This window comes from Heterocephalus glaber, unplaced genomic scaffold, assembly GCF_053883595.1.
Source record: "Heterocephalus glaber isolate CG9 unplaced genomic scaffold, H.glaber_assembly_v1.0 deba00001442, whole genome shotgun sequence".
Lineage (NCBI taxonomy): Eukaryota > Metazoa > Chordata > Mammalia > Rodentia > Bathyergidae > Heterocephalus > Heterocephalus glaber.
Window position 1 is genome coordinate 45,354,151 of NW_028258296.1, and position 13,953 is coordinate 45,368,103.

The 13,953-nt window shown below is 38.9% G+C and overlaps 1 long non-coding RNA gene across 1 annotated transcript in view; it reads left to right on the forward strand.

Moving 5' to 3' along the window:
- The window catches only part of LOC147827722 (uncharacterized), an 82,615-nt gene extending 69,282 nt beyond the window's left edge, over positions 1 to 13,333 (forward strand). The window contains exons 2-3 of the long non-coding RNA XR_015452033.1: positions 9,645 to 9,742; positions 12,155 to 13,333. This is a non-coding gene — a long non-coding RNA (uncharacterized LOC147827722). The remainder of the gene's footprint in view (positions 1 to 9,644; positions 9,743 to 12,154) is intronic.
- The last annotated feature ends 620 nt before the right edge of the window (positions 13,334 to 13,953 follow it).

Consider the following 13,953-nt stretch of genomic DNA (forward strand, 5'->3'; position numbering starts at 1 on the left):
GAAAGCAAGAGTTGCAGGATCATGAAGGCTTTCACCCAGATTTCAAAGGAAGGACTGGGCAGCCAGCCAGTATATCCTGGAGAGGAAGATGCATGCATGAAGCTAGGGGAATGAGGCTGAAGGTACAATGGAGATCTTGGGAAGCTGGAGATCCTGGGAATGTGAATGTCTGCTGAGGAAAGCTGCAGACAACAAGCAGAATCAGCCCAAGAGAGAATCCATGTGGGCTTCATCTAGCAAGATTATCAGAGTTGGGCTGTCCAAGCCCTTTGGAACTCACATATCACTACTTCACACCCCAAGTGCTGGGCATGGAGCTTCAGGGATTAATATTCGCTGTGCTGGGTTTTAATTTTGCTTTGGACTGACCCTATCTTTTCTTCCCTGTTGAAATGAGAATGTTTATTCTGTGCCACTGTATATTGGGATTATGAATTTGTTTTTTTAAAATTTTTTACAAGGGTTTACAGTTAAGAGTAGTCTTGAGTCTCAGACAAGAATATAAACAGTCTTTAGGAGTGCTGGGCCTGTTGAGTCTTTGAAGAAGGGATTCTTCTGTTTTCAGTTGTATGTAGGTGCTATGGTTTATACTTAGAATGTCCCCCAAAGTTTATATTTGCTCAAAGATGAGGCTTTTGGAAGGGGATTTGATTATGGGGGTGATATACTCATCAGTGGATTCATCAGTTCAGCAGCTGAGTATTAAGAGGTGGGGCCTCTTCAGAGGAAGGTCACTGGAGGTGTGACCTGGAAGAGTGTATCTCTTTCCCTGTCCCTCCTCTCTGCTTCCTGGCTGCCACGATGCAAGCAGCTTTCCTTAACAGCAGGCTTCTTCACTATGCTATTTCAGCATTTAAGCCTGCCAACCATGGATTGAAATGTGAGATAAAATAAACCTTTCCTCTTTAAAGTTGCTGGTATTGGATATTTTGTCCCAATAAGAAGAAAAGTGATGTAGTTATCCTATTGTCTTAGTCACCAGCATTGGGAAAGCTGACCAATACAACACATAACTGCTATTGGAAAATCTTGAGAAAGCAGTTCAAGCTTATTATTTAGAATCATGAAGATAAATACTAAATAAGATAGATAAATTAGTTGAAAATGGTTTCAGGTTGGCTAGACTACCATACATGGTGAGTGTTGTGGATGGCACTATTCCAATCCTAGGCCACAGGTGGTCCCCAACTTATGATGGTTCAATTTAGGATTTTTTTCACTTTATGATGGTTTGAAATTTATTCTTATTCATTAAAAATTTTAGTTTGAAGTTTGATCTTTTCTGGGGCATGAGACATGTGCTGAAATATTCTCTAGATTGCTAGGCAGTGGTAGCAAGCTGAAGATCCTAATCAGACCAAAGATTAAGAAGGCAAAAAATTGATTCTCCACAATTTGTTGGATTTCCAACAATTTTGGATTTTTTTGACACCCATCTGTGTGTATACATAAGATATTTAGTGCTTTATTATAAAATGAATTTGTGTTAGATGATTTTATCCAGCTGTAGGCTAATGTAAATGTTCTGGACATTTTAAGGTACACTAAGCTATGATGTTCATTTTGCTAAGTGTATTAAATGCATTTTCAACTTCAGATATTTTAAACCTACAATGGGTTTATTGGGACATAACAATATCATACATTGAGAGACATCTGTATTTGAATGGTGTTCCTTAAAGTTGAAGTTTGTACAAAATAGCAGCTTTCCAGTCTCTCTGCCTTGGGAACAGAACCAATGTTGAGAGAAGTTGATATAAGACTGGGACTGCTCAGGCTGGGGATTTAGCTCAGTGTTTCCACCGCTTGCCTCACAAGCTCAAGGACCCGAGTTCGATCCCCGGTACCAAAACAAAACAAAACAAAACACTGAGACTGCTCTATACAGTTGTTAACATTTTGGCACTATTTTGCCTTTTTAAATTATGTTTTTGATTTTTAAAAGTTTAAAATTAAAAAGAGAGGAGATAGATTTTCTGAGACAGAATCGGGATTTAGAAACCTCCGAGAAAGCGGGAGATTAAGAAAATACCAAAAAGAATTTAGAATAATCAATTAAATAGGGAGGTGGAAAAAATCCCAGAGAAAATTGGTATCATAGAAGTCAAAAGAGCTCTTCCAGAGGAGGTAATGGCCAACAGCGCCACATGCTGGCAAACAGGAAATTACACAGGCATTGGGCCTCAGCTCCCTCTCCCTGACGGGCTGTTTGCTCACCTAAACATGACGGTAATGATACCAACTGTACAGAGCCCTTTTGCTGCTGATTTTATAGAATAGAGTGATAAACTTAGTGAAGACAGACATTTTCAGCATCTACTTTTACATCTTGGCACTATTCTTCTGAAACTAATCTGAGTATTATCTGGGGAAAGGATTATGCAATTGAAAATTAATTTTATTTTCAATATTATATTAAGGGCATAGGGAAGCTTTTTTTCTTTTAAATTTGAGTGGCATTAGGGTTAACTTCCTTGAGGCAGAGGGCTGAAGCTGGGATTTTGGAGACTCATAGAGAATCCCACAGAAATTCTCTTACCCTGAGGAATAGCTGTAGGGAACTGTCAGTGTCTTACCAGATAGATAAAAGAACCTCTTTCTGATGTAAAACCCAACCTGCAAGATAAGCTTCTCTACCCTCAGAAGTTGACCCACACAAGAGCATTAAATTGATGCTGTCTTTGAGAGAAGAAAAAATTGGGTCTTGAGTCTGAGCCCAAGAGGAAATTGAGGAACATCTGGGAGGATGAAAAATCTGGGATGGAGGCTGCTCCAGTTTCACCAAAATCCCTTTTCTCTTCCAGCTGAAGGAAGGAGGCCCCCAACTTACCAGTCCCTGAAAAACCACATAAAACTTTTGAAGAATCCCCTACTTGGTTCTGTTCTGGTAGCTATAGCCCCAGGAGAATATCTCTTTCTTTACCTACAGTCTGATTTCATGAAATTTAAGAGCCATGGTAACATTGTAACAACTACAACAAATTTCTAGACATTCGAAATGTCAGGTAAAAGGACCGAAGACCAAGACCAGACCAGGCCACAACAAGCCTTTATTAGGGGAATAGATCTGCCGGGCTGTCTCTGAACAAAGGAGAGACAAAAGCAATATGGCCGGGCCAGGGAGTGTCTTTTATAGGGACTGGGGTGGGGCTTGTAGGGGCTGAGGTGGGGTTGAGTGAGGTAGTGACTAGGGAGTGGAGGAGCCGGTGACATCACTAGGTGGTAGGAGGTGAGCGAGTATTAGGTTACTCTCTAGGTGGGAACAGGGGCATGCTGGGAAGAAGGGTTTGTTCTTTGGTGGGAGCAGCCATCTTGGCATGATGTCACACAGGGGAGGGGGCAAGGCACCACAGGAAGAGGGGCAGCTACTGTACATAATAGCTGCTGAGGTAGCGGGAGACCTATCTCAATCATGTATTGTTTAACGATAGGACTAGGTTCTGAGAAGTGCATTGTTAGGCAATTTTTGTCATAAACATCTGAGTGTACTTACAGAAACCTAGGTAGTATTGCCTACTGCACAGATAGGCTTTCAGGAATCCATGTCCAGAATAAAGAGATTTCATCTATATTGCAGATTTTCTCTGTCAAGTAATTTTCCTCCATAATCAGCTTTTCTAGGCTTCACAAAAATTCTCAACTGCCTTCACATCAGCACTTGCAGATTTGTCTCTCACACTTAAGTAACAAATAGTGATTCTTGAATTGTTTAAACGATCCAGAGCTAGCAGGAAATTCATCCTAGTTGAATCCACATTTTTCTTTTAACATCACAAACAAAGGATTTGGTTTGGAGTGGCCATCATGGTTCCCAGAGGGATATGCTTCTGTGTTTGGTCTTCCATCCAAGTCACTGGAAGTTTCTCTATATCTACTATAAGCCCTTCTTGTCGCCTTTGGTACAGTAGATCTTTTAACAACTTGTATTACTTTGCTCCTCTTCTTCAAAATCATAGCTGTTATGTAATGAGACATGCTTGACTGGAGAGCACTATCCATTATTGTCTACCTTTGTTGTCTTTAATAACTTTCAATTTCATTTACAGGCCAATCACTTGCTGTGGCTTTTTACTAGCCACATTAGATTCTGCTCAATTAGGGGTAATGATGAACAAAATAAGCACAAGAGAAAAATAATGATCAAGAGATGTGGTAAACATGCATGATGCTACTGGCAGGGTGACATGGCATAGTTTTACAAGTAAAAGAGGTGCTGTAGTTTATATGCCCCCATAGCCTCGTACAATCATAGGTGGGACTTTTGGGAGGTGATTGGATCATGGTGGTGTGATACTCATCAATGGATTAGTCCACTGATGAGTTTATAGCTAAATGTGATGTTGGGGTGAAGCCTGGTCAAAGGAGGTGGGTCACTTGGGGCGTGGCCAGGAAGGGTTTATCTCATTCGCTCCCCTTTTGATTTCTCTGAGCTTCCCATCACCATGCCATAAGCTGTTTTTACTTTGCCGTGCTTCACTGCCATGCTGCCCTGCTTTGAAGCCAGCTGACTATGGACTGAAACCTTTACAAACTGTGAGCCAAAATAAACCTTTCCTCCTTTAAATTGTGGGTGTTAGTTATATGTCCTAGCAACAAGAAAGTAACTAAAACAAGGAGCATATTCTAAAATAAGGGTTGAAAAGCATAGGAATACATAAACCAGCAGCATATTACTTTGTTATTATTATTATTAAGTATTATGTACTATACATAATTGTATGTGCGATACTTTTATACAACTTGTAGTACAGTAGGTTTGTTTACATAAGCATCACCATAAATATGTGGCTAATGTATTATAATACAGTGCAATGTTACTATGGCTATGATATCACTAGGCAATAAGAACTTTTCAGCTCTAGTATAATCTTATGTGACCATGTCACATATGTAATCTGCCATTGACCAAAACATTGTCACATGGCACAAGAATCTACTTTAAGTCTGGTACTGTTCTCAGCCTTTTACCAATATATATAAACTTTCATACAAATGAAGCAAAAGAGGTTAAACTTGCCTAATATTAGAAATGGCCAAATATCAGCAGTAGATCCCCTGAACACTGGACTCTGCCGTATCACCAAGATCCTCAGCATCCACTTGAGAAGCAGATGGCTGTTTTCTCCTTAGAAGCCCGAGGTGACTCCCACAGCCTTTAGGACTGAGAGCATCCACACTTCCTGTTTTAGCATCAGGGTTCTTCCTGTCTTCTCACATCACCTCCATATACAGTGCTCACCACATTCCAGGTGAGCCTATTATACTGAACTCTTCACTTCTGGACTTCCCTGAAATCTCCTGGCTTTGGATGTTGGCTAATACTCTCCCTTCGTCCTGGAAGAATGCTAAAGTGATAGAACAAGACAAGGTTTGAAACTGTATCAGTCTGTGTCTGCCTAGTTTCTTCCAAGTTATAGCAGAGTTTGCTAGTTGTCTTCTGAATATCCATTCAGTTTTGTCTAGAAATAGCAGAACCTTAACTTTTAGAGGGACACATCATTGATTATCAAAACTCATATAGCTAATTTAGTTAATGACAAATATAGGTTGAAATGTATGGAGTTTATGGAACTTTTTCTTATATTGGAAACATCTCTTCTTTCTCTTTCTTCTGTTCTGCTATTGGATTGTGGATATGATATCTGGTGCTATGTTGTGCCATGGGGATGAGGACTGACCACACATGAAGTATGATAGTGCAGAAAGTCTGAAAAATTCTGGGTCTCTGGTGACCATCCGATAGCCAAGTCAGCCCTAAATTACCTGCCTTTGGACTTCTGCCTCTATTTATCAGATGTCATGCGTAGTTATTTCTAGCCTTAACTGATACACTTGGAATATTACTTCTTTTTCTGGGACTAAACCTCAGTAGAGAATTATGCCTGCCCCCCTTAGTGATAGTGAAAAAAATGTGATAACACACACAAAAAAAGACTAGCATAGGCTTTAGAAGGCTGGGAAGAGATACTTTTTGGGAAAGGAGCATTTCAGAATCGAGCATGTCATGACACTTGCACCTGCCCACTTTCCTAAATCCAACTGTATCAATTATGCTTCCCCAGCCTGGGGATGGCTGAATGCTTGAGTATGAAGATGCTGGACTGGTTGACTTCTGGGATCTCATTTTATAGAGAACAGAAGGCTATCCATATTAATTCTTGTCCACACCTGTGGATGATCCTGGATGGAGCAAGGATCCATATATATATAAAATATATATATCATGACATTTCTCTCTAAAGAATTCTAGCCCTCAGAAATTCATACACAGTTTTTCTCTGTTCCCTCCCCTCCTATAGGACTAAGAGAGGAGCATAGCACATTTAATCCAAACTGATCACACTGACCCCTTTTTTTGTTCAACCACAATGTCCCCTCTCTCCAGGTACTAAGATTGAACCCAGAATCTTCACACTGAGCTAAATCCCCACAACTCTTTTTAAATTTTTTTTGAGACAGAATCTTACTAATTTGCTATGTTGCCTAGGCTGGGTTCAAACTTGAGATTCCTTTGCCTCAGCCTCCCAGAGTTCTGGGACTACAGGTGTGAGCCACCACACCCAGCTCACTTACTCTTTTTAAAGTCTCTAAGAACTTCCAAAATTTTATGTCTTGTGTAAATTTCCTCTTTTTACTTGAAATGCCCTTTCTCCCCAATTTTCTTAGCAAACTTTCACCCTTCTTTGAAGATTATGCTTAAATACCACCTTCTCTGAGAAGTTTTTCTGATCCAATTAGACAGTAAACCAACTGGAGGTAAAGTTGGTATCCTGTTATGAAAGTGAATAGTCTTCCAAGATGTGTGCATCAGAAATAGAGCCAAGGAAATATTTCTAGGAGTAGCCATGACATCTCTGCTTTTAACAATTTGGAACCTATTGGACCACCAATTGTATGGTCAAAGACACAATGCCATTGAGTATGGCCACAATAAAAATGTAGCAGAGAGAAAAAAAAGGGCAAGTGAAATCTCAATCTCAGGCATGACAATTTTCAGTAGGATGCTGGATTACTTCCACCTTTTGGCTACTGACATTTGGCTATGAACACTGTGGGCTATAGATACTTTGATAGCATCTACCTTTGCACTACTGTGCATAAAATGCTAGAAACATGTATGTATAAGTTTCTGTCTGAGCCTCTAATTTCAATATTCTGAATATACACTCAGAAGTAGAATTGATGGATCATATGGTAGTTCTATTTTCTCTTTTTAGAGGAATTGTCACACTTTTCCATAGAATCTACACTATTTTACATTCCTACCAACACAGATCAAGGAGGCCAATGTCTTTACATCCTTACTATCACTTGTTATTTTCTGTTTTGCTTTGTTTTGGGCAGTAACCATTCTAATAGTTGTGATGTCAAATCTCATTATGGCTTTGATTTGTATTTCTCTAATGATGTTGAGCATCTTTTTCCTATTTTGCCAAAATAAGAGAATGTTATTTTATATTTTTTGTTGTATTGGGAATGTGTAGGTTATCCTAATGGTGTTGTTAAATTATTTGTTTTTGATTATTAAAAAGTTCTGAACACATCCTATTTTATCCCACTGTGCTTGCATAGTGCTGTTAGATCCATCAACATCATATTCCAACTCATCCAATTCTTTGTCAGTGAAAGATGTGTTCTACACCAGGTCAGGGTCAGGGGTCAGGGTCAAAATCTTGTAGCTTTCCTCACAACTAGTCTCTTCCTGTCCACAAAGGCTATAACAGAAATAGTTAGGTTTTTTCCTATGGTTTTGGGTCTTTTTTTAAGGCAATGAGAAGTCTATGATAAATACATATGGAAAAATTCCTGCATGACCTTTTCTAATTTCTGTTATACATGATTCTTCTCTGCCAAGCAAGGCATCAGGAGGGTAAGCCTTATATATACTAGACCAGAATATGAATAAAATCATTTTAAGGTAATGGAACTCATTCAGATGAGATAAGAGGACAAACTTCTCCTTTGAGACATCCAAGGTTTAAAAGATTTTTTGATAGAACTGCTCAAATCCAGCTAGAAAAATTTTGGTGTATTCATTGTCAGTCCCCCAGCCTCCCCTGAATAATCATGAGTACAGGTAGGCTTCATAGAAGCTATGCGAAGATACGTAAGGGTAACACATATATGTTTTGATTGGACCACAGAAAAAAAGGGCTAGCCACAGTACATAATATAACATATGGGCAGAAAATAAGTAATATTTGTCTGAGATTTATTCAATTTTTTACTATTTAGTTCCACTGTGTTCAGAGGAAACTAAGGTTTATGTGACAACTAAGCTCGATTGTGCCAATTTGATTAGCTTGGGAGCCATCCAGAGGATTGGTGGAGTGTGCTTCTGGGTGTGTCCAGGTCAGTTATGGAGGTGTGATCTTGGAGTCTATGTCTGGTTCCTTGCTCCCTCCTCTCTGCACGGTTCCCTTGTTCTGTGTCTGGTTACTATGACCTAAGCATCTTTGCTCCACCAGACTCTTCCACCATGGTGTTTCTGGCTTGAAGCCAGTTGTCCATGGACTGAATGCCCCAAAACTATGAACCAAATTAAACTTGTACTCCTTTAAGTTGTGGGTGTTGGATGTTGTATCTTAGGAATGGAATATCTGACTATTACACGTGGAAAGAATTTTTTACAATTCAGATCAATGAATATATCTGTGAAAAACTTGTCCACAGGAATATACTCATTCTCTTAAAACTTGAAATAAAGTATCAGTGGAGTCACTACCAATCCTGGCATTTAAGTTACAGAGAAGCTATTTGAACCCACAGAAAAAGAAATTATTTGAACCTAGAGATAACCATCAAAAAAGGACAGCAAGTATAAGCAGATAGGACAGCGAGACTAGTAATGCAGACCATCTTCATTGGGGCAGAGAAATAAATCAAGGCAGAAAAAAGAAATTTCATTCCTCATGCAGTGGAGCAGAAGTTGACTGATAAGGGTGACTCATCCACCATGACTGCTATAAAAATTTCTTTTTTTTTTCTTCACAGCCACAGAGATGTATGGGGAAATCCATAGAAAAATGAATTTCTAAATCAAAAGGTGCCCATGAGCATGTTAGTTTGACAGAAATAAAGAGCTGACTTTTTAAAGGATTCTTTAGACTCTGTTCTAAAAGTACAGCATCTTTCTGAACTTACACCAAAAGCACAGCATCTGCCTAAGTATCGCTCAAGTGGTTTCAGTTGCTTTACTTGATGTGAGCATTTATAACCCTTCAGCAAAAGACCTTAAGCCCCTCAGAAAATCTGACATAGAGGAGCCTTTTTGTAGGACCTCAACTGGCCATGTTTCAAGTGAGGACGCAAACTACTGCTGGCTTTCTCTTAGGGTACAATAGTATGAGGTCAAGGGAAATCATGCTGGAGTCATGGCCTGAATTTGCATCTTGGCTTCCCTGCCTGATAGCTGTGAGACTTTGGGCACATTAATTAAACTCTCTACCTCAATTCTGTCATCTTTAAAATGACAATAAAAAATAATGTCTTCTGACAAGTGCGCTTATAAAGATTACATGTGGTCATTTGTATAAAGTGCTTAGAACAAGAGCTAACACAAACTAAATGTTTAAAGATTGTAATGCGTTATTATTATGATGATTACTAATTTTATCATAATATACTTTATGTTTTTCTCCCAGTAAGAAAACATGGCCCAAATCTGCCTGGCCCCATTCCTTCAGTCTAAGGTACACTATGTCACCAGTTCCTGGAGATGGGGTATCTTCAGAATTTCCAGGTGAGCTCAACTGTCTTCAGGTGAGATTTGCTGGGGCCCTTGCTAATGAAGAATTTCTTAAGACACTCTAAAGGAAGAGGGTAATTGAGTAGCTAGAGAAAGTTACATTCCTCCTAACAGAAAGAGCACTTTCCTGAGATTTGAGGGCTCCTTCCAAGGCTCTGCATGATGCTTGTCAATTTTATATTCATAATTTTGTATTATTTTAAAAAACTTTCTCAAATTATATAAACATGAGGCCTCATAAAGTCTGAATCTACTGCTATGGAGGACCTGTTATGATATGAGATAGCACATTTTTTGGTAGGGTCCTATAAATAGACTCAACCATTCTAAGAAGTCGGGGTATTATCATATTATCCTAGGCCAGTTTTCTATATTCCAAGGTGAAGTGGTTATATTACAATGATTAGATTTGGTTCCTCAAACTACACACTTGGTAGAAAGGAAGCTTATCACATTTTCTCTCCAGGTAACTGTAATACATGCTTCCAAGTTGGCTGGCCACCACTGGCCTAGATTATAAGAACTGACGTCCCATCCCCAAAATACAGTATGTTTTCTTGTAGGAGCACAAAGGATGCTGTGGTGCATGACTTAGGCCCCTTGACCAACCCAAGGAGTGCCACTTGTTGACAGCATACAGGAGCACCTTCCCAGTGTGGCTCTACAGGAAAGGAACCTCTTTCCCAAGATCAGGCCTCCTGGTGTGGCTAAGCTTCTAGTGAGTGATGGCCCGGTTTCAGCCTCAGTTTTGGATACCTGTGAAGACCCACTCCAGGTTCAGAACTCCTTGTGGGTCTTAGGACTCCAACGCACTTTCATCCCAGTTCCCCTTCTCCATCTATCCACCCTGCTCCCCACACTCCTTCCCAGTGTTGCTCCTGAGAGGCCCCATCCACCCTGCCCCACCACCTCTAACTCTATTTCCCAGGTAATCTGCCCACGACAGACTCCAGTTATGCTCGCTTCCCCTTTCCTGTTTCACATAACTTTCCCAACATCCCATACACAGAATCTCAGAAAGGAAACATTTATAACTACCAGAAATATGATAATTTGTAGGAGACAACTTAAAGATTTATGAATGAATTATGCCAATTTCTAGGTAAAAACATTAAACTATAGAAATAGAATAGAAAGGATTAGCTGGAGATGATTTGTAAATGAAAGAAAAGCTTATAGATTTGAGAAACACTGAAAATCAGATAACTTACATGAGGTTTATATTAAGAGGTTATATGCTGAAATTTTTAAAAAGCAAAAAGAAATAAAAGATTAAGATTAGGACTTCAGATAAAAAGCTAAAAGCTGAAAACATGTACATATATAGGAGTAGAGGATTAGGAATAAAATTCAAGTACTAAAGAATATAACAAAGAGAAAAATAATTTAGGAATGATTTAAAAAAAGAACTTCCTCAAATGGTTAAGAATTACCGTATGATTCAGCAATTCCTCTTCTAGGCATATATGTTTAGAAACTGAAAGCAAGAACACAGGCATGTGTACCTCCTTATTCACAGCAGCACTATTGACAATAGCCAACAGATAGAAGCCACTCAGTGTGGAAAAAGGAAAGAGTATATATAATTCAGTGAAACACAGTATCTAGCCTTCAAAATGAAGGAAATTCTGATGCATGATACAAAATGGAGAAGGCTTGAAAACATTATGCTAAGTGAAATAAATTAGTCACACGAAGACAAACACTTTATGGTTCCACTTACATTAAGTAGCTAAAGTAGTTAAACTGATAGATTAAAACAAAAAGAATGATGGCTACCAGGGGCTGAAGTGAAGGACAATGGAGAGTTGGTATTTTGTGGTAACAAAATTTTAGCTTGGAAGGATGAAGTTTTGGAGATGCTTAGTGTTGGTGGTGGCCCCACACTGTGAGTTTTCTCCATAGAATTTATGCTTAAAATTATTAAAATTGTTACATATATTTTGCTACAATAAAAATCTCTAATGTTTAAAAATAGAAGCAAAGTAAGTTCATAGGTTAGAGGAACATATAGTTGATTAAGAGAGAGGGGGCTAAACCTTCCATGTTCATATTCCTAACAAAGCTAAGTGTTTAACAGAAATATGCCTTCTGGGTTGGTCACCCCCTCTGAAACTCTAAGACACCTGCCATAATCAGTGTTGAGAAGTGAGTCTGAGAGCAGGCCTCAGCCTAGAAGGGAGACACTCCTTTGAACAGAAATGGAGAATGGAGAGTTAAAGCCAAGATGGGCAGTTGTGAGTCACTTACTGATTTTAACCAGCAAATTTGAGGGCAGTGACTATTTTGAGCTGTGTCTGAAGGAAATCTTTCCTGTGCATTGGAATGAAGTCTTGGCAGCTGTCACTGGGACTTCCTGACAATTGTCCCCTCTTTCCTGACATTCTTCCTCCCCTGTACTTTCAGCACTGACAGCCTTCTTCACCTGGAGTCTTGGGTTATGCAAATACTTCCCAAGAGGAAGCTGCTTTTCCAAGTATGGAGGAAGTGGAAAGGCAAGTGTGATCTGGGTTGTACTTGGTTCTGTTCCCATGTGAATAGTTGCCAAGAGTTTCCGCCCTGCTGCAGTCAATGCCAGTGTTTCTCTTAATTCCTCAAAATACTGAGTTTTCCAGGAAAACACCCTGAAATAATTCCACTGCTGATATTCCCTTCAGATACATCACTGTATTTGTTAATATCTTTATTCATTTGGCTATTTTTTCATTCTACAGATAGGTATTTAACAAATATTTAATGAGTGCCTAATATGTGCCACTATGCTAAGAACTATGACAGGAAGCTTAACAATCAACTCCAGCATTAACAATTCCTTCTATAGGTGAGGACATAGGTCTAAGATGTCTCAGTTCAATACAATAGCCACCAGCTAATACAGCTCTGTAAGTTTGAAATGATTAAAATTTAAAAGTTAGGTTCTGAGTAAATTAGTCATATTTTCAGTCATCAATAGAGTTATGACTATTGGCTACCAGATTGGTTCTGTTGTACCATAGTGGCTTAGAGATTAAGTAAATGGCCCTGGATCACATAGTTATTCAATAGTTCAAAACAAATCCTGTGGAGAGTTACAATTTTTCTATTTTTTCTATTTCTATCACCATACGAATGAAACTTGTAATTGTGGTAGTTATAACAATAAAATATATTTTTAAATAGAACAAAAGTGGAGTGCATACGGAGACATTTAACACTTACTTAGGTAGTTGACTCTACCTAGAGTAAAACATCCAAATGTCTGACTTAATATTTGCATTAACAAAAAAACAATCTTTAAAAATGTCAAAAGCATGGCTTAAATGAGTATCCTGGGCTCCTGAGGGTCATGCCCCAGATTTGCTTCATGCAGACCCATAGGCTTCTGGATCACTCAGATTTTTCCATGGAGAAAAGTGGATGGAAAGGAGGCAGGGTTGGAGCCCTGCCTCCAGCTTTTGAATAAGTTTCTTAATCACTCTTAAGGTCTGAATCCATATATCTGAAAAGAGTATATTAGTATTGACCTGGCAAGGCAATCTCCATTTGGTCAAATGGAGATCGAATGGTACATATATACATATATATTCCATATATATGGTGTAAAGTTTTAAAGCATATGAATGCTAATAAAAATAGTATATATAGCATATAATATATACATATAAAATTAAATAACATATGCTGAAAATTTTTTTTGCCATTAATCATGCATTTTTGTTAAAATGACATTCTAGTTTTCTTAGGGCCAGGCACACTTGCCTCCCTCTGAGCTGCATCATGATGAGACCCTCCCTCATCTTTCCTCAGACTTTGTAGGGGATGAATCCATCTACAAGGGAAGCTTGAAAAGGTACAAAACACTCTGCTTTGTATTATTGTTTCTATAACAACATCATTGGTAAAAAACTCAGAAATAAGCTGAAAGATTTCTAAAAGGCCAGGTTACTGCAGATTTTGTCTCCCTCAGTTTGCCTGTTTGAGCCAGCTTGCGGAAGACTGGGTTGTCTTTTCATTTATCATAGCTGCTAGAGCCAGCCCAAGTGTTCAGATTCTTGGAGAAGGGTTCCTTCAGTAAGAGGAGGCCACTTTGCAAATAGGGAAGGGTGGAGGGGGTGAAGGGAGGGCAAGGGAAGGGGAAAAAAAAAAAGAACCAAGAGACTCATGTAATGGTACAAGATCCTAATGATGAATATAACTGTATTGCATACCAAAAATGTACCAATAAA